The sequence below is a fragment of the Apteryx mantelli genome, unplaced genomic scaffold (assembly GCF_036417845.1).
Source record: "Apteryx mantelli isolate bAptMan1 unplaced genomic scaffold, bAptMan1.hap1 HAP1_SCAFFOLD_34, whole genome shotgun sequence".
NCBI lineage: Eukaryota > Metazoa > Chordata > Aves > Apterygiformes > Apterygidae > Apteryx > Apteryx mantelli.
The window spans coordinates 2,742,749-2,769,273 of record NW_027118693.1 but is presented as its reverse complement, the minus strand read 5'-3'; the positions used below and the strand labels follow the sequence as shown (position 1 = coordinate 2,769,273).

Here is a 26,525-nt window from a genome sequence, read left to right as displayed (position 1 = left end):
TATCAAACTTCTAGAACATTCAGTGTTAATACAATATGTGGATGATTTGTTATTAGCAAGTAAAGATTACGAGACATGTTTGAAAGACACTATTTCTCTATGTAACGCTCTTGCAGAGAAAGGGCATCGAGCATCTCCGTCCAAACTCCAGCTGTGTCAACAAGAGGTAAAATATTTGGGGCTTATCTTGAAGGAAAGACACAGATTAATTGATCCAGAACAAGTAAAGACAATTCTCAATATACCCCGTCCTATTAAAAAAAAAAAAAAAAAAAATTAGGGGATTTTTTAGGAGCTGTAGGATTTTGTCAGCCATGGATTCCTGGGTTGGGAGAGCTTACCAAACCTTTGGTCCAGGCAACAAAAACGGAGGAGACAGAGCCTTTGACCTGGACTCCAGAAAAAGAGAAGGCTTTTACATCTGTAAAAAGGGTGTTGGTCTCAGCCCCGGCTCTAGGACTACCAGATTATAGTAAGCCATTTGAATTATTTGTTCATGAACAACGGAGTAGCAAGTGGAGTATTCAGTCAAAAACTAGGTCCTCACCGTAGGCCAGTGGCCTATTACTTCACCCAACTAGATGCGGTAATCAAAGGCACTCCAGGATGCATCAGAGCATAGTAGCTACAGCAGCCCTTATTAGAAAAGCATGACCTGAAGTTTTGGGTCACCCAATGACTGTGTATATGCCACAGAAGAAGAAAGAGAATTGGAAAAAGCGTGAAGCGGTTCAAGACGAAAAAGGAATTTGGACTATCAGGGGTAAGCCCCTCCTTTCCTTAAGGTATTTACTTTCTATGGTTAGGTGATATCATGATCGTGGACATGGAGGAGCATTGACTGTCGCCTCATGTACTCTACAAACCTGGGCAGCTCCTGAGTTCATGTGGTTGCAAAATGCATAACAACAACCTGCCCAACTTGCCAAAAATTTAACGATACTTATCCAAAGATTAACAGAAGAGGCCTCCCATGGGCTTATTTTCCATTCCAGCATCTACAAATTGACTATGCTGACATGCCAGCAGCGGAAGGATTTAAACATCTCCTTGTGACAGTTGATCAACTAAGCAGATGGGTGGAAGCCTTTCCTACCTGCAAAGCAGATACAGCTGCAGTGATTAAAGCCTTGTTAAAAGAAATTGTCCCTAGGTCTGGAGTCCCAGAAACTGTAGATTCAGATAGGGGTTTGCACTTTTCAGCAGGAGTTTTAGGGAAATTATATCAAATGCTAGGAATTCATAGAGAATTGTACACACCATATCATCCCCAGTCTTGAGGACAAACTGAGAGAATGAACAGAACTATTAAAAACAAGTTAGCATGGGTATGTACACAGGCAAGTCTCAAATGGCCTAATGCCTTAAACTTAGTGTTGTGGGAAATTAGAACAACCCCTATACAACAGGTAGGATTATCCTCAGCAGAAGTCTTATTTGGGCATCAATTGGCTACAGGAACTTATAGCCCAGCTAAGACCAGCCTGTTGGACGGCGATGAACAGCTAACCCAGTATGTTCTAGGCGTGCAAAAATGGTTTGAAAATCTTAAAATTATATATATATTTATTTGTGAGATAAACACTGTCAAAGCTCAAGACATTTGTCTTGATACTGAACAAAATGTTTGTCATTTTGAAATACATCCTGATGAAACCCCTGAAACTGTACTTATATATATTGGAAAAGGATGTGTCTGTATGAGAACTCTCTGTAATCTTATATTCGTAGATAACATTACTGTAGACACAAGTAATCATTCAAATATTTGTGTTTGTAATTTTTCTAAAGTTATGGGCTGTGACTTTAATTATTCAGCTCCTGTTGTGTCTTATCAATTAATACAATCTAATTATACCTTAAGTCAAGATTTATTGCCTACCCCCCATTGGAATGAACCTTACATTGGTACAGAAACTACTACAACATGATGACCTGTGTCAACTGTTAAAACGCATCTGAAACAATGGACAAAAAACTCTAATCACCGTTCATCATGATACAGAAGAGATACACCACATCTTGGAAAGAGTGAAGAAGAATGGAGAATATCATTGGTGGGAGCCTCTTCTGGGATGGTCACCAATTGCAACAGGGATCTATAATCACATGTTGCACCCAGTAATAGTTATGTTAAGTTTGACCATGTTATGCCTATTGCTTACAACCATATTGTATAGAAGATTATGGAGAGTGATAGTACGCCTCGAAAGGCTTCGAGAACTCTGCTTAACATATTAGCAGGGATGCTTAATAAAAACAAAGGGAGGACTGTTAGAGAATATTGAACTGAAGCTGTCTAGAATTAATTGCTTAGCATAACTTGCTTAGCATTAGTAGCTAAATTTGCTGAAGCCTTAGGCCTCAGGCTGTGAACTTGCTGTGAACTTTTACTTATATAAGTAAAAGGGGGCCCCAGAGCCAGTTCAAGCTGGAGAGATAAAGAAGTTACACTGACAGCAGGAGTAGCCAACCTTGAAGATAAGCAGAAGCCTGCCTAGAGACAATGGAGGGGCCCAGTGAAGAAGGGGAAGACCCCAGACCTAACTATTACTATTGGTCCAAACTATCGCTTAAGGGGTGGGGAATTTAGATTGTAAGGGTATAATTGCCTAGGGATTTTTTTTGTTCGGGGTCCCTCTTTGGAGGCACCCAGCTCGAGCTGTAATTACCGCACGTGTATCATTAAATTTTATTTTTCTTCAATCTGACTTCGAACTTCTGCCTCAGCAGGAACCTAGGGTCGGACCCTGTTATGGAGACCGGCGAGCCTGATTTTCCATAACACTGGATTAGTAATCAACACACAAGGAAAGATGAAACCAGTGGAATGGCTGAACAAAATAAGTATCTTACATGCACTTATGGTAATGCTGTAACTCCACCCATCCAATCTGCATTTTTTTAGATGAAGCTCCTGTGTTTCAATGCCCTTCTTTTTCTAAAAATGTTATTCTGCTCCTTTCTCCCTTCCCACCTTTTCTGATAACTGTTGACCAATTCCAGCTGAACATGACAAATGTAGAGATCGCAATGTTTTTGAAGTCCTGGCATCATGAAAATTAGTGTCTGGGTGGTGAAGAGAACCCGTCAGGTGTGTGCTGAGAGAGAAAAGGCTGTAATTCTTCCCCATATCAGCTAACTGACCACTTGCCCTGCGTGCATTTGGCTGGCCAGTGCCCATGTGTGATGGGAGAACCATCACTTGCCCAGCCAACATGGTGGGGACCAGCACACATGGTGGGGATCGGCAGCATTGCTTAGGGGAGGTATAGTATGAGCCAGCAAGGAAACAGGCTTTGGTAGTCGTCCTGATCACCGAACAGCTTATTCCTTGCTGGAGGATGGAGAGTATTAACAACAACAACAAAAAGGGGTGGCGAGGGGGAAGAAAAGACAAGACCGTTAACATTTTTGTCTTCCTTGGTCACTTTATTTTTAAAATTCTTGCTTGATAAATATTCTTCTAGAAATGCTTCTTGCCAGCCACCATAGTACAGGCCAGGGTACAAAATATCTGGAGAGCCAGGATACCGGCAAAGTCTCCCTTGGAGCTTGCAGGAATACGTGCTCGGGAAAAGCTTGCAGCTCATACCCTGGGCCTGTCAGCTCTGGGTTTTAGCACCACATTCCCTGAAGAAAGATACACACAGGTATCTTTTTCCTTCTTTAATCTCATAGGATTAATTGACTCAAGTGAGGTAGGTGGAATTTATGGTAAGGAGGTGGCCTGGTTTTAATGTGCTTCCTGTTATTTCTGCCTTAATATCCACGTTTCTTTCTGATTGAATGACATCAAATAAGGATGTTGTGCATGATGATATTTTCCACTCCAAATGAAAAGTCAGGATGTTGCTGGCAGCTGGGAGAGCTGGAGGATGCTGCTCATAAACCTCTCTCCACGGCAAGGACTCCTGCCGGTCTTAGTGCGATTCAGACTGTGGTTCTCATCGTCTTGTAAGACTCTGTAGCTCCCAGGAGACGGCTCTGCATCAGCCTGACTGCAGGTCATGCACTTTTTCTAGCCTTTTTTTTTTTATAATGGTGTAATGAAACCAAAGTTTATTTGCGGCAAGAAACGTGTTTCTTTTCTTTCGTTGTACTGAAGAGGAACAGTTATAATACACTTGTCGATTAACGCAACATCTCCTTTAGCTGGGTACATTTACCAAACATAACCAATCCCACAGCCTGTAATGCTGCATTGTAGGCACTAAAAGCATTTCCACTCTCAGAACACTTCTATTTCTACATCTGTCTCTTTTTCTTAATGAGAAGGATAAAGCACAAATAGACCTAGTGCTGTTTTGCTCCTTTTTACTTTTAGGCAGGAAATCTGTTGTTGCTTGGCATCCTTGTATTACAGCATCTGGACATTCAGCAGAAGCATTTGAGAGCCATGAAAGTATGGAAAGACCTGTTACATGGTTGGATGCTCATCTGTCACATAAAGGGATTATCTCCATTTGGGTTATGTGATGGCTCCCTCTGTGGTCACCTACCAATAATGTCTAGTGAGTGCCCACATACACTGCTAGTGCTTTCCACCTGGGGACCAGAACTGCATGAGTGTTGATCATCTGATCAGACGCACAGAGATATGCATCCTGTGAAAGGATGCTTGCCACTTTGTTCATGAGGTAGAGGCTTGTCTGCTTATGTGCTTGAGGTACCACCTGCAGGCAATGGCTTGTGCTCTTCCCAAGCAAGTAAGCTGGTCTGAAGGAGCCTCTGGAAATGAGACAGCAGGCTGTGAGCTGGGGAGCTCTTCAGACAGCTTGAAAGCTGAAAGTTGTCACCTCTTAGAAAATGAACTTTGAAATTACGATTCATAACCAGGTGAACAGGACAGTGCCTGCCCTCAGCTTTTCTGTCTATGTCATGCTGCTTGTGCTCCAGACTGACTTGGGCACAAGCTCATCCTCACCTGAAAACTCGGCAGTTCCAGGGCTGCAGCAGTGCACCCAGGCTCATCCGCCTTGCTGAAGGGCTTGTCTTCTTTTCTCAAGCACACCCCCACATGAATTGAGCTGTCAGGCTTCTTAGGAGTGACCTTACATCTCAGTAGCTCTGAAGTCATGCAGAGGTTAAGGTCCATTTCTGTCTGTGTAGCTAGGTCTGTAATTTAATCAGAGTAGAAATTATACCCTATTATTAAGTAATTGGTTTGTCTTGGTAGGTGTGTTCTGACACTTTGTCTCTAGGTACTATCTGGTTGATACAGTTTTCATCAGTTGACATTTTACATCCTGCTTCATGTGTTTACATGTGTTAGTTTGCATAGATACATAATTATTAGTTACACAGCCGCCTATTCTACATGGCTCAATATTCTCATACAAAATTCCTTTTCACCAGCACACAGGAAGCCCAGAGGACAGCACCAACTATCATTTATGTTCCACACGTCCACGTAAGGTGGGAGGCTGTTGGAGTCTCACAGGAAGCTACATTACCACATTATTATAGAACAGTCCAGCATATGCACTAGGTTTTTTGCTTGCAACTTCAGATGGATGGATATGTACATTTTCAAGTTGCATTTAATTTTCCTTTTCCAGTTTCATTTTCATTTATGTGTCCTTGAAGCACCTGAATGCTGTGCTTTCCCAAGCAACTGGATACCGTTATCATGAGGGCACCCTACCTGAAGCTCTTGTAATTAGCTTAGGCAGAAAACAAGACTGGAAACATCTGTCTCAACTGTTTTCTGAGGCAAGAGATTCACTTGGACCCAGCCTTCCCCACGTTCTCACACACACAGGCTTATTAGACAGATCTGTAAGTTTGCCTAGGAGAATCATTCCGGTGACTTTGAGATGGCTATTTATATCCTGAGTCCAGTGTATGCAATGAGTGCAATGTAAAAGGCAACCGAGATGGGTTCACTAAAAGCATACCTTCCCACAGTCTGCCACTGCAAAGTAGAGTTGTTACATTGTTCAGCAGAGAAATCAGTTGAGCACTTCAACGCCTTAACTACAGTGTCAGCTCTTGCTTCATGAAGGCCAAAGCTAGAAAAATTATGAAGCTCAATCCCATCTTGTGTTTCAGCGACTTTAGGAAGACAACTACCTCCATTTCCATCAGCAGACTTCAGGAGGAATACAGCCTTCACTTTCCAGGCTTCTGAGAGTTGGCCTTAAAGGAAGGTGTTTAAAAGATGAAACAAGTTACTCTCCAGCTGATGATGTCTTCCTGAACATGGAAACACAAACCCTAACTGGATGGGCTTACCGTCAAAGGCTTTGCAAGTGCTTAACTTGGATACTGTTGGTAAATCCCTTCTAAAACTGAATACTGAAATTCCAGCATGTCAAGCGTTTCTGGCATCAAAGCGGATCCCTTTTCCTACAGAAGGCTCCAGTAGTTGAGGGCTAAGCCCCCAGGTCAGGGGTCAGTGCTGGCCCTGGAAACAGTCCTCCATTTCCTCAGGATGGGGGAAGCCATGTCGCGCTCTGATGTCCAGGAGCCAAGGTGCAAAGGTTCCACCTTATCTTTCCAAAGAGGATGAGAAAAAAACGGATTTAGGATATAACAATTAACGTAGGCCTCCTCAAAGAGTTCAAAGCCCTTCAGCCCAAGTAGCACTACCTCAAACATTGACATCTTTGAGGCTCTACCTGAAGCCTTTCTTGCACTTCCTTCAAATGACATCATCAAATATCACGACTCATGCTGTCCTGCTATCTAAAGCCTTGCAGCTTCTCCACAAACTTTTGCTGCTTCCCCACAGTCCATCTGCCTCCTCCCATTTCCACTTCACATTTTTAGCAGTTCACTAAACTCACTCTATTAGTCCAAGTATCTGATCTGTCTCCAGATGGACAGGCAGGACTTCATAGGAAAGACTTTCATTCCTTCTTAAAAAGTTGCAAGTTATTGGATTTTGTCTCCCAGAATTGGCCGGCAATAGCTGAGGAGAAAGGGTAAAGCTGGCAGGAAGAAAAAGGTATTCCGCATTTCCAGATAATACTTAAATACCAACTAGCAAAGCTAACCTACTGCTGTTTAGAAGAGAATGTCAATGAAGAAAGCAGCAAAACACTTGAAGGTTTGGGTTTCCTTATTTGCAGTACTTTTAACCTTATTGAAAGAGAAGAATTTAAAGTTCTATTTCATCATGCTGTGAATTGAGTTTTCCTGATGATAGAGAATATATACAGCTCACTCTTAAATCTTCAGATATTGTGCCCATAAAGGGAAACACCTGGTCTTTCAAGCAAAAGATTACAATTGACTTCTAACAGATAACCCTCTCCTGCTTATACACTAATCAAGGTCACATGTACAGGAAACACTCAAAGATGACAAAACCCCAAACCACCTTTTTAAACCAGGACCCCTTTTGAGTATACTTTTCTTTGATCACACAAGTCACTAAGCCTTTAACTATGGCAAGGAATTCCCTCCACCTTGAATCTACATATAGTCTGCATTTTAAAAATTCTTAAGAAATGGCTTTTTACTACTACTATAAAAGCTCAGTATTGGCAGAAGTTTTTCAAGCACGCAAAGGTATTGATGCCTCAGTTTACCTAAGGATAAATTCAACAGAACCCATGTCCTAGGTTAAAGGAAGGCAAAGAAACCCCATCCTTGCCTCTATTTACACATTTTCTGTTAGCGGGGGGTTCTTTCTGAATAGCCTACTGTAAAGCAGAGGGGCAGTAGGATTTTACATTAAAACATTTAGAGTTTACACCTAACCTCTCCAAAGAAATCCAATTGCTCTTAAAGAATCAATTATAAAAGTCCAATGGTAGAGAGCCCAGTTAAGAGCCACCAGTGCCAACAACTTACATATTATGCCAACGGATTAAGTATTGCCACCATTTAGACTCTCTGCAAGAGCAGGGAGGAGAATGCTTCACAGGCAGGCAGTTGCTCCTCCTCTTCAGTAGATTCCTGGGCAAAATGTTGCTCATCATCATCAGCGGAGGATGGGGAATCGCTGCTGTAGACTGCATGTTTCCATCTGCAAGCATTTCAAAGGCAATAACAAAAACAAGATTAGGTCACACTAAGTCAAAAATCAAGTGCAGTCTACCCCAGAAGGTACTGTGAGATCTAGGAAGTTTCCAGCCCGTTATATGTATTTGTCGTGCATCTGATTTCAAACTGCATTACATGTTGTTCCTTGGGAGAGCAAAATTCCATCTTTGTTGGGAAGTTAAAAAGCAGCACATGGTACTTATATGCAGCTTGACTTTGGCATATGATAGGCCAGAGCCTTGCAAAGTAACTGTAAAGCCTTGCAAAGTAACTGCATTTGTGAATCTATTGCCCCTGATTTCCCCTGAACTTGGTATTCACAGCTGTTACCAAAAACAGCAGGACAAGTCAAGAAGGGAGCTCCTGAGAGAGCTTCAATTAATTACGATGCATACAGGATGATAATTATGATGCATACAAGTTCTGGCTTGAACCTTTTTATAGGTTTTTATTCCCCTCGTTCAAGCCTTGCACAGGCTGCGGAACATGGGCGAGGTACTGCCTTCACCAGGTATTGCATAATTACACCTCTTCCTCAAGGCATGATCAGCTCAACTACTGCAACATCCTCTTCTGTCCTGAAATACAGCCTTGGCCCACTCACATCCATTCAGAAAGTTGCTCTAAAGGTCATCTTCTGAACTTATTCCCTTAATCGCAAAGCGCATTCTCCTGAAACCCTTCAAGTGTCTTCTCTCACAGCAAACAGAGTTGCTAAGGCCTTTCATGAATTACCCTCCTACCTACATTAGTTCCCACTGAGCGCCCAGAAAACAGCTCTGAATTCTGAGCCAGCCCTGACAGCACCTCTCACTGACTAACCCCTCAATACAAAAATGCAGAAGCATGTTCTCTTCTCACCTGCCACCTTCACGCTTGGGAGAAGGTTTGCATATGCACCTGGCAGTCTTCCTTGCCTCCTGAAAATTCTTGCTGGGCTGCTCAAAACCCATGAAAACTGTCAGGCTACTGCTGCAGCGAGAGCAGCGCTCATCATTCAGAGTAGGACTGTGCATTTCCTTGTATTCCCACCTCTTGACAGCCATCTCTTGCCTTTTCTCTTGTGCTCGGTTATAAGCATTTGGGAAAAGGACTGGGTTTGTTTGCTGACTCTCTGTCCGGAGCTTACTGGCAGGGCCCTGCAGTCCCTGACTATGGCTTGTAAGCACTAAGGCTTCTAGTAGTTCAACTCATTTCAGCTGTTTCAGAGGAGGCTTTTGGCCAGAACACAGTAAAGGAAATTGAAAGCTAGAACTAACCTGCACTGCCATCTTGAGTGTCAGCGATTTCATCATCACTTCTCCTCGGCAGTACATATCCAAGTTTTCCTAATGACAAGAAACAAGAAGGGTCAGTCACAAACATGCAGAAAATCTGACATATGCACACTTGGTGCCTACACAGTAACTTTATCAAGGCTCTGCATGGACACAAAAGATGAGCATGCAGTTCTACGATGCAGAAAGCAAGGAAGCATTGCTGGAATCCAACCAGCTAGTTTTACCTATTTTCACAAGAGGCACATTCTCTTTTAGGCCTATATCTGTCAGTCTAAGAGAGATGAGAAAATGGATGCATATTTTAAGACAAGAAGAAAACCTGTATCTGCATAATAACGTCAGACATGTAAAAAGAAGTACTTGTGGGCTATTCTTTAAATATCAAACAAACAGGATTAAAAAAAAAAAAAAACTCTTTGGGGCAAGAGTAAATGTGTACACATGACATTGTTACAAACTGCAGGCTACAGAAGAAAATGGTTTGTCAGCAAACCAATTTAACCTGACCTCTCTGCAGGCCACCGTTCAGGACACCTTCACAAGTTACATACCTCCAGTTTTCTAGAGAAGGTCCAGAAAAGAAACTACCTTGATATAAACAATGGAACGGGGCTTGTCCAGAAAAGATGTGATTTGCTTACTTGGTTTGGAAGCTCTGCCAGCATAAAACAAACAAACAAGAAAACAAACAATAAACCAGACACACACCCCAAAGAGTTACAAAGGGATTATTTAAAAGTCTTAAGTAAAGGGCTCCAAAGGGTGCACAAGGAATTTATCTTCCACCGTTACTGCAAACAGCAGGACACTACAAAGGTCACCCCTAGGAGAAGGCAGTTCAGACTACGCCTAAAACAGCCACTGGCACACTGAAGGCTCTCATTCACTTTCAGCATGCGTTTTCCCTTTCACAAAAACCTTACAAAGCCACTTCAGCCAGTAACTAGCCAGGAGGGTTGTTTCCCCCCTCCCTTTTTTTTTTTATTTCTCCCTGAAATAACATCCTGCTAAAGCAGGGCTCAGGATCTAGGTCTTTCAGTAAGTCTCAGCTGCACGCTTCCTCACCAGGCACAAGGCAATAGTCAGGTGAAAGATTTCGTCAGCTGATACAAAGATGGAGTCTTACAAGTAGTTCTGCTTCACGAACAGAGACCGAAAGCGGTTTCTAAGTTTTCTTCTAGCTGCTTTCAAAAGACTAGGCAACACTGTAAAGATTCTTCAATCTGGGTTCAACAAAAAATCACTTCTTTTCCTTTCTTTTGCTCCCAAACCCAGCTGCTACCATCACTACTGGACCATCTCCCTTTTGTGTCAGGTGCACAAAAGCTTCCTACAACACAACTGAGATCCTTAAGCGCACCTTTCACTGAACACATGGAATAGTTGCTGTCAATTTACTACTAACGTCAAGCAGAAAATATTGGGGGCTAGAGGGTAAATGCAAATCTATTCCTACTAAAATACATTCTCATTCAGCATGCTTTGGTATTTCAGAAGGCAAAACTCAAGGTGGCAGAAGACTTCTGTGTCCTCCAGTACAACTTTTAGCACGTGAGTTTCAGTCAAGTTGTCTTCGGTCACAGCTTGCACACATCAGCTCTCCTGCAGAGAGAAAGAACAAGTCAACATTCTCAAGGTGACATTCAGAGAGAACTACAGTTTCAATACCTGGCTGCAGTAACAATACCTGCTCTTAAACAGAAGCACATCCTGCTCCAGGCTTTGGAGAGCACTCACCATCCATGAGACTCTTGTTCTCTCCGTCTTTATCAAACACTTGGGGGGTCAGAAGTACTTTAATCACACAGGAAGATCCATTTTCTCTTCACAGTTCAGAAATGAATGGGGAAAGCTTGGATTTGCTAAAGCACCCACAGCCAGGGGACACAGATGGACCAGAAGCAGAAGCAAGGAAAAATCAATCTATGCTCATCTACCTCTGTCCTCCACAGCAATGCACACCTCCATGAGAGGGTTACGCTCTGGCTTTACCATTTAGGTTTAACCAAGGGCCTGAGAGAAAGGAATAAGGACACTTGTGTCGAGGAATATTGGAAGCAAACTGACAAAATGGGCCCTAACCTGTAAATCCTTTCAAAATGCTCTCCATGCAGGGGTGTGTCCAGGTCTTTCTCCTTGGTCTAGTAAGGACACTGCCCATTTGTGGCATCCTTTTACTTTCCACCTTAGCAACTACATGAAGAAAGGAAGCTATCATCAAAACCACAAGAACTCTGCAAAGACGTCTTAAGCTCAGGCCCTGCTCTTTTCACAGTCCTTGTTCTTGCTCAGAACTGGCCTATCAGGCACTGAGCCACAACTGACCTCATGTCACGCTGTCATGCTATGAAGGTTAGACAGCAACGACTGAGACAGTAATATAATAATAATAAAAAAGATGTTTATTTTCTCACACAAGTTCTTGGATTAGTAACATCCATTAAAATAATGCGATTACTAATTTAGAAAGGATAACACAAAACCATCAGTTACTAATTTAGAAAGGATAACCTGAAACCATCGATTACTGCGTTATTAATTGGAAGGACTGCTTATCCCTACTTGAAAGCTTTCTTGTTCACTCTCCTAGTGAGAGGGCTCTCAACCTCGAGGAGTTACCTTAACCCAGCGTCCCAGGAAAAGGGGAGGGGGGGAGTACTCACGGTCAGGCCAGAGAGGATGATCAGGTCACGTTCCCGTCCCTGCTCAAACTCTCCTAGCTCCCAAGTCTCTTCTTATGCGGCTGAGGTGCTGGGAAAACACTGCTTTTGCTGACTTTTAGCAAGTTTCGCAACCACAGGACTGTTTGTTTGTCTGCTTGGGAGGACCCTGCTAGCGAGGCAAGACCACAACACCTCCCTATTGTTTCTTCCCTCCCCGGGGGTCCGTGCAGATTCCAGGTGGCAGACTTCTTCAGTCTTGTTAATGCTGCCATTCCGCAGCCTGCACATATCAATCCTTGCGCATATCGGTTGGTAGAGGACTTTAGTCCTGTTAAGTCCTCTGTTCAACAGCTTTGTGCACGTCAGCTCTTGTGCTATGAGTTCTTCTGCATATCAATTGACAAACTTCAGTCTTGTTAACTCTTCACTCACCCGTCAACTCACAAACACAACCTGCAGCCACAGGACCAGCACTGGCCTATCAGGCACTCAGCCACAAGTGACAACACAAACACAACCTGCACCCACAGGACCAGCACTGGCTTATCAGGCACTCAGCCACAAGTGACATCATAAACACAAACTGCACCCACAGCACCAGCAGTGGCCTATGAGCCACTGAGTCACAAGTGACATAACAACCACAAACCCCACCCACAGGACCAGCACTAGCCTATCAGGCACTGAGCCACAAGTGACATCACAACCACCAACTGCAAACACAGGACCAGCACTGCCCTATCAGGCACTGAGACACAAGTGACATCACAACCACAAACTCCACCCACAGGACCAGCACTGGCCTACCAGGCACTGAGCCACAAGTGACATCACAAACACAAACCCCACCCACAGGACCAGCACGGGCCTATCAGGCACTGAGACACAAGTGACATAACAAACACAAACTGCAGCCATGTGACCAGCACTGGCCTATCAAGCACTGAGTCACAAGTGACCCCACAATCACAAACTGCACCCACAGCACCAGCACTGGCCTATCAGGCACTGAGCCACAAGTGACATCACAACCACAAACTCCACCCACAGCACCAGCACTGGCCTATCAGGTACTGAGCCACAAGTGACATCACAAACACAAACTGCACCCACAGCACCAGCACTGCCCTATCAGGCACTGAGAAACAAGTGACATCACAAACACAAACTCCACCCACATCACAAGCACTGGCCTATCAGGCACTGAGCCACAAGTGACATCACAAACACAATCCCCACCCACAGGACCAGCACTGGCCTATCAGGCACTCAGCCACAAGTGACATCACAACCACAAACCCCACCCACAGCACCAGCACTGGCCTATCAGGCACTGGGACACAAGTGACATCACAACCACAAACTGCACCCACAGCACCAGCACTGGCCTATCAGGCACTGAGCCACAAGTGACATCACAACTACAGACTGCAGCCATGTGACCAGCACGGGCCTATCAAGCACTGAGCCACAAGTGACATCACAACCAGAAACTCCACCCACAGCACCAGCACTGGCCTATCAGGCACTGAGCCACAAGTGACATCACAACCACAAACCCCACCCACAGGACCAGCACTGGCCTAGCAGGACCTGAGCCACAAGTAACATCACAACCACAAACCCCACCCACAGCACCAGCACTGGCCTATCAGGCACTGAGCCATAAGTGACATCAGAACCACTAACTGCACCCACAGCACCAGCACTGGCCTATCAGGCACTGAGACACAAGTGACATCACAACCACAAACCCCACCCACAGGACCAGCACTGGCCTATCAGGTAGTCAGCCACAAGTGACATCACAACCACAAACTGCATCCACAGCACCAGCACTGGCCTATCAGGCACTGAGCCAAAAGTGACATCACAACCACAAACTGCAGCCATGTGACCAGTACAGACCTATCAGGCACTGAGACACAAGTGACATCAAAACCAAAAATTGCACCCACAGCACCAGCACTGGCCTATCAGGCACTGAGACACAAGTGACATCACAACCACAATCCCCACCCACAGGACCAGCACTGGCCTATCAGGCACTGAGCCACAAGTGACATCACAAACACAAACTGCACCCACAGCACCAGCACTGGCCTATCAGGCACTCAGCCACAAGTGACATCACAAACACAAACTCCACCCACATCACCAGCACTGGCCTATCAGGCACTCAGCCACAAGTGACCCCACAATCACAAACCCCACCCACAGCACCAGCACTGGCCTATCAGGCACTGAGCCACAAGTGACATCACAACCACAATCCCCACCCACAGCACCAGCACTGGCCTATCAGGCACTGAGACACAAGTGACATCACAACCACAAACTGCAGCCACAGGACCAGCACTGGCCTAGCAGGTACTGAGCCACAAGTGACCTCACAACCACAAACAGCAGCCATGGGCCTAGCACTGGCCTATCAGGCACTCAGCCACAAGTGACTTCACAATTGAAAACAGCAGCCATAGGCCTAGCACTGGCCTATCAGGCACTGAGCCACAAGTGACCTCACAACCACAAACTGCACCCACAGCACCAGCACTGGCCTCTCAGGCACTGAGCCACAAGTGACATCACAAACACAAACTGCACCCACAGGACCAGCACTGGCCTATCAGGCACTCAGCCACAAGTGACATCACAAACACAAACTGCACCCACATCACCAGCACTGGCCTATCAGGCACTCAACAGAAGTGACCTCACAAATACAAAAAAGAGCAACGGAGGGTCCTAGTGGCTTAGCAGATACTGAGGCTGAATGACTCCACAAACACAAGCAGCAGCAATATGCAGCAAGCTGGAATGTCAGGTCCTCAGGCTCAAGTGACCTCACAGGCAGCCATGAAGCCACATATCTGCTCCTGGCCTCTTTGCGACTAAGGCACAATTGACCTCAACAAGCACAAACAGCAGCAATGTGCATGCTGATCGCCAATCACATACCGATGCACAACTGACCACAAAAGCACAAACAGCAGCAATGTGCATGCTGATCGCCAATCACATACCAATGCACAACTGACCACAAAAGCACCAACAGCAGCAATGGGCCTGCTCCCCCTTTATGAGGCATGCAGACACAAGAGACCTCACCATCATCACCAAAGCTACATGCATGCTGTTGGCCTACCAGCTTCAGACGCACAGCTCACCTCACAAGCACAAATGGCATTGACCTGCCTGATGCTGCCCTATCTGGGACTGAGTCACAAGGGAGCTGAAAAGTGCAAACCTTCACAGAGGAAAAGCTCACCTGGGCCACTCTCACGTCCTTTGATTACGCTGTGATCACTCCACACAGAACAGTCTTCTGCAAATGGCTTTCATCTCCTGGCAAGACTCTCTCCAGATCACGCGACAGCTCCACTCTGCCACCCTGGCATCAAATCACAAAAGGGAACGATTGGTCTTGCTTTTCCTTTAGTACCATCAAGTCCCAGCTGGGAGCCTTTGCACTGCAGCACCTGCACAATGACAGCAGCATGCCACTTCCATTTCTAGTGCATTTCTAGGGACAGAGATCAGCTGAGGCAGCAGCTGCACTGCAAAGGCTTTCTGACACTCTCAGACCAACTCAGCACTGCACCAGTCATCAACCTGATGCCAGACCTCTGCTCTGACACCTACTGTACAAACACACTGCCTCTGCCCCACACTGCTGCCTCTTCTGCTAGATACAACCAAGTGCCAGCAAGAAGAGATGCATGCAGGACACTCGTCACTTGCACACTCCACAGCCACTGCTCTGCTCGCTGCCTTCCCTTGGCTCCGCAACCCAGACACACAGGGAAGCTCTTGTGATAACACCACAAGGTGGCCAAGGCACTCTAGGTTCACAAGGCCTCTGCAAATGAGCAGCACAAGATCAGGCACAGAGCTGCCTCCTTGGGTGATGCTGCTCTTTTCAGAGGGAAGGATCCTGCTTGCTTTGGGCACAGCAGGCTGCCGCTTTCCACCCCATCCCCTCACGAACCTCCTGCTATGGATGGGGGAATGGGGATTTTCTGTAGCAATACAAAAGTTACAGATACAACACAGAAACACTTGAGAGTCCGGAAGGCCTCCTGAGCCCAAAGGAACCTCCGTTCCTTTCCTTTAGTTACTTGCACAAGGAGCCCCAGGGAAGGGAAAAAGGGTGCAGAGGCTTTGACATGAGGCCCAAGCAATGAGGCAGCCCCACACTGGATGGCTGCTGAAATGACAGCTCTCCTGGCTGTGCAGCCTCTGCAGCAGCAGTCCGGGCTCCACAGCTGCCTTCACAGAGCACTGAGGGCTGGGTGCCACAGGCAACCTGGCCCTGGGCACATCTTCACCCCTCCCAGAGCCAGCAGCCCAAGAGCTCTGAGACTTCCTCAGGTCAAGCTACAGACGCTTTGGGGCACTCACAAAAGGCACTCAAGACATGCGGGCATTTAGTATAAGGCTCTTGAACTCATCCTGTATGGCACCGCAACCTTCGAGGAAAAAGGAGGGGGCACAATAGCATTTCCTGAGCGGGCTGGCACCCACACCCCAAGTCACCCAGGGAAGACAGGCACATTTATGGAAGCCTTCGCATCCATACGTAGCCTCTTCTCAGTCACTTGCAGCTGCTTTCAGAGAAAGCTCACGATGCTGGCAAAGATGTTGACAGGTACAGGGACACAGCCTGGCATCCTGCCTCCATCCTCAGCGGCTCTAGCACTGCACTGGGAACCTCATGAGTGGAGCAACCTAGAAAGAAAGAAAGAATCCGAGTGTAACTGTCAGTTCTGCTGGCCTTACAGATTCGCAACAGGCAGGGGCAAATGTCTCCCCTCTGTGCTGAGCTCTACTGGTGAGAACACAGCCAGCAGGGCCACCAAGACGTTCTGCCCCTCTTTTTGGCAAACGTGAGACCATGTCTGTATACCAGCTCCCATTTGGGCTCTCCAGTTCTGCAAAGGCACTAACACACTGCAGGGAGTCCAGCACAGGGCCACCAAGACATTCTACCCCTCTTTTTGGCACAGCTGACACCATGTCTGTATACCAGGTCCCATTTGGGCTCTCCAGTTCTGCACAGGCACTAACACACTGCAGGGAGTCCAGCACAGGGACACCAAGATGGTCAGGGGCTGCAGCGTGGGGCATAAAAGGAGAGGCTGCGAGAGCTGGCTTTGTTCAGCCTAGACAAGAGAAGGCCAATGGAGATCTTCATGCTGTGCACAGCTATCTTATGGAGGGCACAGAGAAGACGGAGCCGGATTTTCTTGGAGGTGCACACTAATAGCATGAGAGGCAACAGGGACAAACTGGACAATGGGAAATGCTTCTCAGATGTTAAGAAGAAACCTTTTTCTCCGTGAGGGTGGCCGAACTGCGGCACAGGGATCCAGAGAGGTTCCCAGATCTCCATCTTTGGAGAGAATCAAAACTTCACTGGAAAAGGCCCCAAGATACCTCCTCTACTGGCACCTGCCTGGAGCAGGGCGTTGGAGCCCTGCTACCTCCACATGGCTCCCCCATTGCAGCCTCAAGGAATATGCTATTGTGAGACTCTTGCCAAAGGCACCAGAGGCTTTGGAGATGCCGCCTCCACCGCTCACCAAGGACAGGTGTCTCAGAGCCACCCATCGCCCTCACAGGCCTGACTTCTTGTGAGGGGGCATCTCCCCTCTCTGCAAGGCTCTGCGTAGGCACAACGTGCAGAAATGCCTCTCACTGCTTTCATTAACTACCCATCTCACTGAGGGACTGCAATGGATTAGCGTCTGAGATGGGAAGATGCAATGAGGGTCCAGATTCAACAGAAAGCCTTTAAGGAGGGAGAAGAGAACTTTCTCCAGCAGTCACTAAAATCCCAAAGACTCACAGAAGCATCAAACCCTTCCAAAACTGCAAGCCTGAACCTCAGCTGACACAAACCACCAAACCGGGAGCAGCCCTGCCTCGCACCACGATGCTCCAAGGAGGGAACACGGTCACCAACAGTCCTCACCCACGTCTCCCAGAAGGACACTGTGACGGCAGGCTGGGCCTTGGGAGCAGAGCACTGCTCTCTCCAGACACCTCCTCCCACGCTGAGCAGCAAAACACTGGGGCCACCACCTGGCTCCACCACAGGGCATCTCGCACTGTAACACGCCGTTACCTCCACACCTCACAGAGGGTTGGCAACCAACACACGCCTCTGCATCAGCGACACACAGCCCACAGCACCACACATGGCAGCACACAGGCCACCCCAAGCACCCCACAACACACCAAGCCCAACTCTCCAGACCTTCCATTCCTTTCTAGGCCTCCAAGGCCTTGCAACAGGCTCTGCCTCTGAACAGCCACTCACAGCCCGGGGCTTGCTCACTTCCCACCTCCAGGAAGCAGAGATCAAGTGCTCTCACAGTGGCTCATCAGGCCAGCTCTTGCCTCTCGCTTGTGCCTCAACTTCTCTGAACAAGTAATCTCTTTCAAAATGTGGCCCATACCCTTTCTGGGGGGGTGACATTCCTTCTGTCTCCTCCAACTGCCTTTGCACCCATTCTCCAATGACTGCATACGTGGACAGAAAATCAGAGACCCCTAAAGTGTTACAGTTCCAAACATGTCACCACAGCAGCTGGACACCTCAAAGACAGACACAGCATTCAGACCTTGCAGGAAAATCTCACAAGCTCCCTGCTCTTTTGACAGGGGCAATTTCTAAAGCGCACTCACCTTGGCAAGAAGAGATTACTCACACCACTGCTCACACCAGCACTACATTCATTTACACCAGCACTACATTCATTTAGCAGCCTCAAAAGTCTAGCTGCACTCCCTAGCTGACTGCAAGGACGCTGCAAGCTTCTACTTAGCAACAAGCACAAAGGCAAACTCCATGGCCATGCTCACCACAGAACATCATCTGCATTTGAAATGTAGCAGTACTAACTCATGATGACAGAGTGGAATAAAATTTGTGTCAGATGATGTGGAACATCCACTTCTGCTTGATTAATGAGTTGCATTTCTCTATTGCTGTAGAGCTCTGCAGGGGTCAATCCCTCCTCTGAGCACACACAGAACCAGCACCACCCCAGAAGTGACCTCACCACCAGCATCCAAGCCATGCGTCTTCGCCTGACCTGTCAGCTGCTCACATAGAGGTGTCATCACATCACAGATTCACATCATGGCCTCATAATACTCACAATGCTCTGAAACACCCATTGCCTACCAGTTACTACACCAAAAGATTAGCTTCTGCTATGCATTATCAACACCTAGCCTATGAAACTTAAGAATTGCAGAACAGCCTGCAAGTAATTCTTGGCAACATTTTCTAATGGGAGGATTGCATGGGAACAGCAATCATGAAACTGAAGACAGCAGGGCCTCATGTCCCAGGCACAGGCAGAAGCCTTCCCACAACTCAGAACTCTGCTTCCTTCCCCAATGCTGAACAAAACCAGAAAATCCTCTACACATCCAGGACAACAAGCATTCTCCTATTTTAGGCCCTCACAATTGGAGACACGTGGAAGGACTCAGGCCAGGGCATCTCAGTTGGTGAAACCAGCAGAGACACAATTCAGCAACTCTTCACCCTGACCTAGGAGCATGGAAAGAACAACAGCAAGTGCAAGCACTGGCCGTTCATCAAATTTCAAGGCCCTGACAAGCAAGACAGCTCACACTTACACAGCTCTTCTGCAAACACCCTTCACCCTGCTGCCAGGCTCACAGGTCTCGGCGCAAAGCAAGAGGCAGGGAGCAAAAACAACGGCTAAGGCATGGCATGACATGCGGGCACAGCCTCTCTCAGAGACACTCGGAAATGCAGTTTTCACAACAGAAGACACCACTGGGAAGGGCACCTCGCGAGGACACCAGCAGCCTGCTCACACTTTGCCCAGCACCTCCCAAACGCAGCTCCGAGCAGCACCTGGGGCTGCGCTGGCAGCAGCACCTCAGGGAAACGCTTTAACAGGGATCCCAGAGCCACCACAGGGCCAAAGCTTCCTGCCCCCAAACCCCACCGAGCCGCCCCGGCCCAGCTGCTCGCGGCAGGCCGCCACGTCTGCCTGCAGGGCAGCTCCCCCCTCTGGCCCACGTCGCTCTGGCCCCTGCTCACGGCCCCACCAGCCCCTGCTGCAGCTCCTGCAGCAAAGCAGCCCCGGCAAAGCCAGCACCGCTGCCCCGCCCCGGCGGGAGGGCACCCGCCGCCATTTGAACGCGCCCGCAGCCCCCACCAAACCCTCTCGCCCGCTCGCTTCTCGCCTGCTTTGCTCCCGCTCCTCTTTCACGTCTTTGACGTCTTTTTTTTTCCACATATTGGACTGCAATTGGCTGACAGAGCCATCAGTGAAATCGATGCCCGCCCTCCTCCTCCTGACAGCCAATAGAAAGGCTGCACTGGGCGATGCCATGGCAACGCTGGGCCCTCCTGTCCTGGCGGGTATGTTCGCCCCCTCCCCCGCGGTCGGGCGCCATGTTGTGGGCGGCAGCGTGGGGCGCGGCGGGGCCTGGCGGCAGCGCGCCGCCGTGTTTGCGGGCAGTGCGGGGCCCCGGGACGCGGCCGCTGCCCCGGCAGGTCTGTGCTGTGCGGCAGGGGCCCCGCGGGGCTGCTGGCTGCCCTGCGCCCTGGGGGCCGTGCGGGGCACAGGGGGGCAGCGCTGGGGCGTGTGCTGGTGGCAGCCATGGCGCTGGCGTGGGGGCCCTGGGGCTGGCCGTGGCACTGGAGCCCGCAGGCAGCGTCCTGCTGCCCCCAGGGCAGGGCAGGGCAGTGTCCTCTCGCCCCTCCTGCCCTGGCCCCCTGCCCACGGCAGCCCTAGGGCTCGGCTAGGGAGCGGTGGTGTGGGGTCGTGAGGGGGCTGGGGGAGATGGCTGTGTTGGGCTCACCTCAGCACTGCCCACCCCAGCTCAGAGAAAAAACCTTGGGGTCAGCCAGGACCTGTTGAATGAGGATTGCACCTCTGCCTGTTTCCAATCTGCTCTCTCCAATGTATTTTCTTTTGGGTGCAGAGGTTTGAGCCCAATTTGCAGGAGGACAGGGGCATTGGCCATCTGAAGATGGCACCTCTGAGCGCAAAACATGCTGCGCCAAGTTGGAAGGATCCAGGGGGAAGGAACAGAGATTTTCCCAAACACCCAGTGGACTTGGTGTTATTACAAGGTGATGGTTTCATTATGGTATATGGACATTTCCAGCAGGGTCTTGAGAGCCCCGTGGAGCTGCAGGCCACCTCAGCCTCTGGGATGCAGGACCCCTTTCCTCTCAGAGCCAGACCCCAAAGGGGGACCCACTCCCAGGGAAACCTGTCATGGATTCCCATGCCCCCCCCCCCCCCAAGAGGTGATGGAGCTGGCCGCACAGAAGCCTTGGGGCTCAGGACAGCCCCAGCCCCAGGACCCAGCAGTCCTGGCTGCCACATTGTCCCCCAAGCAAGAGGGGACCCTCAGGCAGGGCTCTCGTAGCAGTCCTCAGCCCTGTCCAGCCACCCCCACAGCCTGGGATCCACAGCGGTTTTGGCAGTTAACAGTCTCTGTGCGACACCTTGGGAAGGAGCTCCCAAAGCCCTTACCCTTGGTGGAGAGCCGCAGGAGTGTTGGAACAAGGAGCTGTGGTCCTGGCTGATGGTGTCCGTCCAGCAGTCCTCCATGTTGCTTGCCCTCTTGCTCTCGTTTCACCTCTCCAGCCAGAGAAACAGGACGCTCTTCCCATCTCATTACCCAAAACTCCTTTCCAACATGCCCCTGCTCCTCCTGCTACCCCAACGTGGTCCCCACTGCCTCCTGTCCCCTCTCCTTGCCATGGAGCCACTATGAAGGGCAGCCGTGGGGAGGGTGTGAGCAGTGCCCAGGAGTGCCTGGGCCTCACAGGGAAGTGAGGGACCCTGCCCATGACACCGGGGAGACCTCCCTGTGATGGGGCACGTCCCATTGGGACCTCAGCTCGTGTCATCTGGGGGCTCAGTAGGTCACTGCCATGGAGATGGCACAGGCAGGGAGAGAGCAGAGAGATTTCCCCTCATGTGCTGGAAAGCAGCCACCTGCCTTCACTGCAGTTATTTTCCATAATTTTCTGATAAATCCTTCAGGAACGTCTCCAGACAGTGCCAAAGACTGTGAAATGTCTCAAATGGGGCACTGGAGACGTCACTTCTGCACCCCTGCACTGACAGGTCACTGCACTGGGCAGACCTGTGCAGGAATCTGGGGTTTGGGGGTTGGTGTTTTTACAGGATCCAAGGCATGTGGGATGAACCAGCACAAAGCATGGCCACAGGCTGAGAAATGCTTTGGTGAGCCTCAAAACTGGTTTCTGCTGTGGGCCCCTCTTTTTGTGGAAGCAGGATGTAGGACAATGTGGGACAGGACGTAGCTTTCCTCCTTTAGGCACCAAGGCAGGCTCTCTGCTTTTAAAAGTGCTCGGCAAGGTTTCTCAGTCGGCAGTGCTTGAGCTAGAGATGCTATGCCAGAAAAGAGCAAACATACCCTTGACACACATCATCCAGAGGCCCTTATCCAGGACCCTGGAGCCTGCCAGGCTCCAAAGCCATGGGCGAGGCCAGGTAGCAAATGTGGGGAAGTTTTCCCATTTCCCATGAAATTTGCCCATCTTTCCTTCTGGCTGAGCCTGAGGAAAGCCATTTCTCATCCCAGGGCCTCATTTGGTCCTTGGGCTTTTCAGTGTCACCTTGGGGCTGTGCTTCTCCCCTGGGTATGCTCCTCAGCCCCTTGCCCTCCTCCCCGCAGGCACCCTTGCTCTGCTGGGTCTGTACAGCGCTGACATCCTGGATCTCCCACAATTTATGACTCTGGGCTTCTCAGGACATGCCCACACACTGCAGTGCTGCTGTCCAGGCTCCAGTGCAGAGCCTATGAGGCAGTGCAATGCCTCAGGACCTGCATTTTGACTCACTCCGAAGTTTGTGAGATGACCAGCTCCCAGCTCTGCAGCTGCTGAAGCTTGAGAGCATCCCTGCAACCGACCTTCCTGCTCTTGCTAGTCTCTGCACAGGCCTGGGACAAATCTTGCAGAAGGGAGACTCCATTTGCCTTGAATACTGTGAGAGATGTGGCTTTTCAAGTCACTGCAAAAGGAAGGACTCCTTTACTTTGGGTTGCTTCTTGAGCCTGTGGCACCCCCTCTGTGATGCTGGGAGCCCCAGCTCTGCAGCCTGGTGTCTCTGCCCTTTCTCTCCCCTGTCTCCTGCTTGTTTACCCAAAGTCTTCTCTACACACCAGGGGCATGGAAAGTGCTGCTCTAGAGAGCTCATTTGAAGCTGTGACACGTTGTGAAGCTGAAGGCCTGAAGGAGGCTAGTCTGGGATGTGGCCTCTCCTCCTGCGCTCCTGTGTGCCTGGAAGCCCATCCTTGGGCTGGGAGCAGACGTTTGCCTGCCGCTCCTTGCCCATCTCCAGGATCCTCTTCCAGAGGCCTGCCACTCTGGCACCAAGGGGAGCTGCTTCCTCCTGATCAAGCCGCTCTCCTCGGAGTGAGGACCTCAGGGCTCTGGCCCCAGCAAAGACACGGTCACCACAGGGACTGCCCCATCACAATGGCCTTGTGTGCATGACGCCACTCCCATCAAAAAGCCCTGGTGGTCGCCGTGGGGACTCCCATCACAATGCCTTGGTGGTGACCACGGGGACCCCCATCTCAATGCCTTCGTGGTGACCATGGGGACCCCCCATCAACAAAGCTCTGGTGGTCGCCGTGGGGACTCCCATCACAATGCCTTGGTGGTCACTGTGGGGACATCCATTGCCACGTCATTGCCTCCAAGCCTCTTGTTCCAGCTCTGAGCCTGCCTGGGAGCTGGCATCTGCAGAGCAGGACAAATTTTCCTCTCCCCAGCTCAGCGCTCCTTGGGCCTTGCAGAGGCTGCCCTTCTTCAGACAATCCATTGCAGAAATCCACTACAAGGCCACCCCTGTTGGTCTGCCCCCTAATCCTCACCCATACACTCTCGAATGCCTCACCGTCCGTCCCTAGGCAGAGCTCCCTGCATTCCCACTGCTCTCTCGGCGTTTCTCTTCCCCACGTCACCCTGCACCTTTTCATTGCCATCCCACACCATTACATCCTCACTCTTTTTTGAGTCACCCTCTCCTCCCACTCACTCCCACTTTAAGGCTCTCTTCACCAGCTTGGCCACCTGGTTGACCATCAGGTTGGCAGATGGGAACAGTCTCCTTCCAAATGAAGCGTGACAACCTGCAGCTTCACTCCCTCACTGCGGGCTCGGCTTCAGCATCTCCTCCAGCTGCTGTAACCCCAAGCCAGCCCGCAAAGCAGGTGCTCCCCTCTCCTGTGATCCTCTTCCTACTCATGGGGTTTGTTTTCAGCCAGAAATCCCTCTCATCACAAAACTGCAAGGACTGGCACGGGCTGAGAGCAGGACTGTAGGCGATGGACCATGTGCTGCTGCAGCATGGTTTTACACCCCCCTCAGCTCGATGTGACATCAACCCCCAACCTGCTACCATAAAAAGAGAAAAAAAAAAAGCTGAACTTGGGTGCTGAGCTTCAGAAGATGGGCTTGTTTCTCCCCACGCTCATTTACTACCCTCGAGCCCTCTGCCCTGCGGCTGCACTGAAGAGCCAGGCCGCAGCCTCTTGACTCTGCCCTTTCCCATCGTGCCCCTGGCACAGCCAGAATGAAATTAAGCCCTTGAGATTGAAGGGTGGGGGAATGGAGTTAATACCATTAATTAATTGCGTTTAATATACAACCTACTGACTTTCATTTAAGAAAAAAGTTTCTTTTCTCTTCTTCCTCTCAATTTCCTGATTTTCCCCATAACAGGAGAGCAGAAAATCCATATCTTTTAAAAGGGCTCCCTAGTTTTACATACCTGCCTTCTGCACCTTTTAAGCACCCTCTCTCCCTCCCGCCTCCCCCCACACACACCCCCTAGTTCCTTTCCTTTGCTTCAGCAGCATGCTAAGAGCAAGAAAGCTAAGTGGGGAGGGAGAGAACAAAAAAGAGATACAAGAATAAACAGCAGAGGGAAGACAAAAGAACATTATGTATGGAAATGCTTGCAAGCCCTCTCAGACACACAGAAGAAATCATTTCCTTCCAAAACCTGTACCATGAAAATGACCTAAAAAGTGAACCAATTCTGCAGCCTTGTGGAATTTAGCACCGAGAGTTGCCAGGGACACACTGCTGTAATAATCACTTTTGAGATGACAAAGCCTTCCAAGAGGCAGCCTAGCCTGCAGCAGACCACTTCCAGGAGCAGGGCAGAGCAAGGCAGGTGTCTTCATTGTGCTCCGCTTATCTTAGCCAGCCCTCACTTTTAACAACAGGTTTCCGATCAGGCTTTACAGGGTGTGAACTACAGGGACAGTAAAACAGCAGAAATTATCACTTGTGCACTTTCACACAGAAGCAACACACATGAGGGAAGGGATGGTCATGAAAAAACTGCTATCAGGGTACATGACAGCAATATGAATTATGGTATCCAAAATGCAGAGTTAAAACATGACTCCTCAGGACATGTTTCTTCTTCTTGCATCAGGGGATGCTGAGATCTGCACGGCTGCTGCTGCTGGCAGCATGTTGGGTGCATCACTGTGCCAGGGCCAAGGCCACCCCACAGGCACTGGCTGAAGCCCCCATCCCTCTTGCACCGACTCTCTCGCGCTCCACGGTGAAGTGGCAGCATTGCATCACGGTGCTCTTGTGCCGGTGCTCTGCTGGCCAGCGGCCCAAGCGTCGAGGGTATCAGATGTACAAAGCGTCCGCAGAACAAAGCCAATATCCTTAACTGCACCTTTCCTGTCATACAGAGAACATCGGCTGTCAATATGCTACCGAATTTGACTTACAAAAAAAGCAGGGCGTCGATTTTAAGTGCAGATCCATTCCTATCAAAATCCATTCTCGGTCAGCACATGCTGGTATTTCAGAAGGCAAAACCCAAGGTGACAAAAAATGCCTGTGTGCTCCAGTCCAGCTTTTAGCCAGAGGCGCATTTCATGCTGATCCTTCAGTCACAACTCGCCAGCATCGGTCTCCCAGCAGACACAAAGCACAACCCAGCCTTCTCCCGGCAACATCCAGGGGTAACTACAAACAGGGTGAACATGGGCTGCGGAAGCTCTGGGGGAAGGAGCGGCCCCAGCAGGGCAGGGACATTCCCCATGCGGAGGGGCTGCGTGGGGCAGGGCTGCTCACAGCTCCCGCTCGCCCCCACGACACTTCCCCAGGGGCTTCTCAGCAGGAAGCTCCAGGCAGGGATGACACCAAAGGCAAGGAGCTTCCCTGAGCCTCTGCTTCCAGATCCCTGCTGCTGCGGTGGGGGGAAGGGAAAGGAGCCCGAGACTCTGAAGCCCACGGAGAGACCAGCAGGTCTGCGAGGAAGCTCAGAAAGCGCCTTCACACCACTCTGCCCACAGGCAGCACCAGCAGCACCTCTGCTGGCTCCACCACGCCTGCTGTCACCTCCAGCCTGGAGCCACCACAAGCCCAGCTGCACCCACGCCCTCCCCTCGCGGCCGGGACGGCGCTGACAGACGGCCACCACAGCCGGCACTGAGCCGCAGGGCCGCCAGCACAAGGGTGCAAGAGCCGGGGGCTCCCGCAGGGCCGCAGGCGGCCCAGGCCGGGCTG

The 26,525-nt window shown here is 49.5% G+C and overlaps 1 long non-coding RNA gene across 1 annotated transcript in view; it reads left to right on the top strand.

Moving 5' to 3' along the window:
* The first annotated feature begins 1,542 nt into the window (after window positions 1-1,542).
* The window catches only part of LOC136996371 (uncharacterized), a 179,523-nt gene continuing 154,540 nt past the window's right edge, over window positions 1,543-26,525 (top strand). Inside the window, exon 1 of the long non-coding RNA XR_010887554.1 lies at window positions 1,543-1,823. This is a non-coding gene — a long non-coding RNA (uncharacterized lncRNA). The remainder of the gene's footprint in view (window positions 1,824-26,525) is intronic.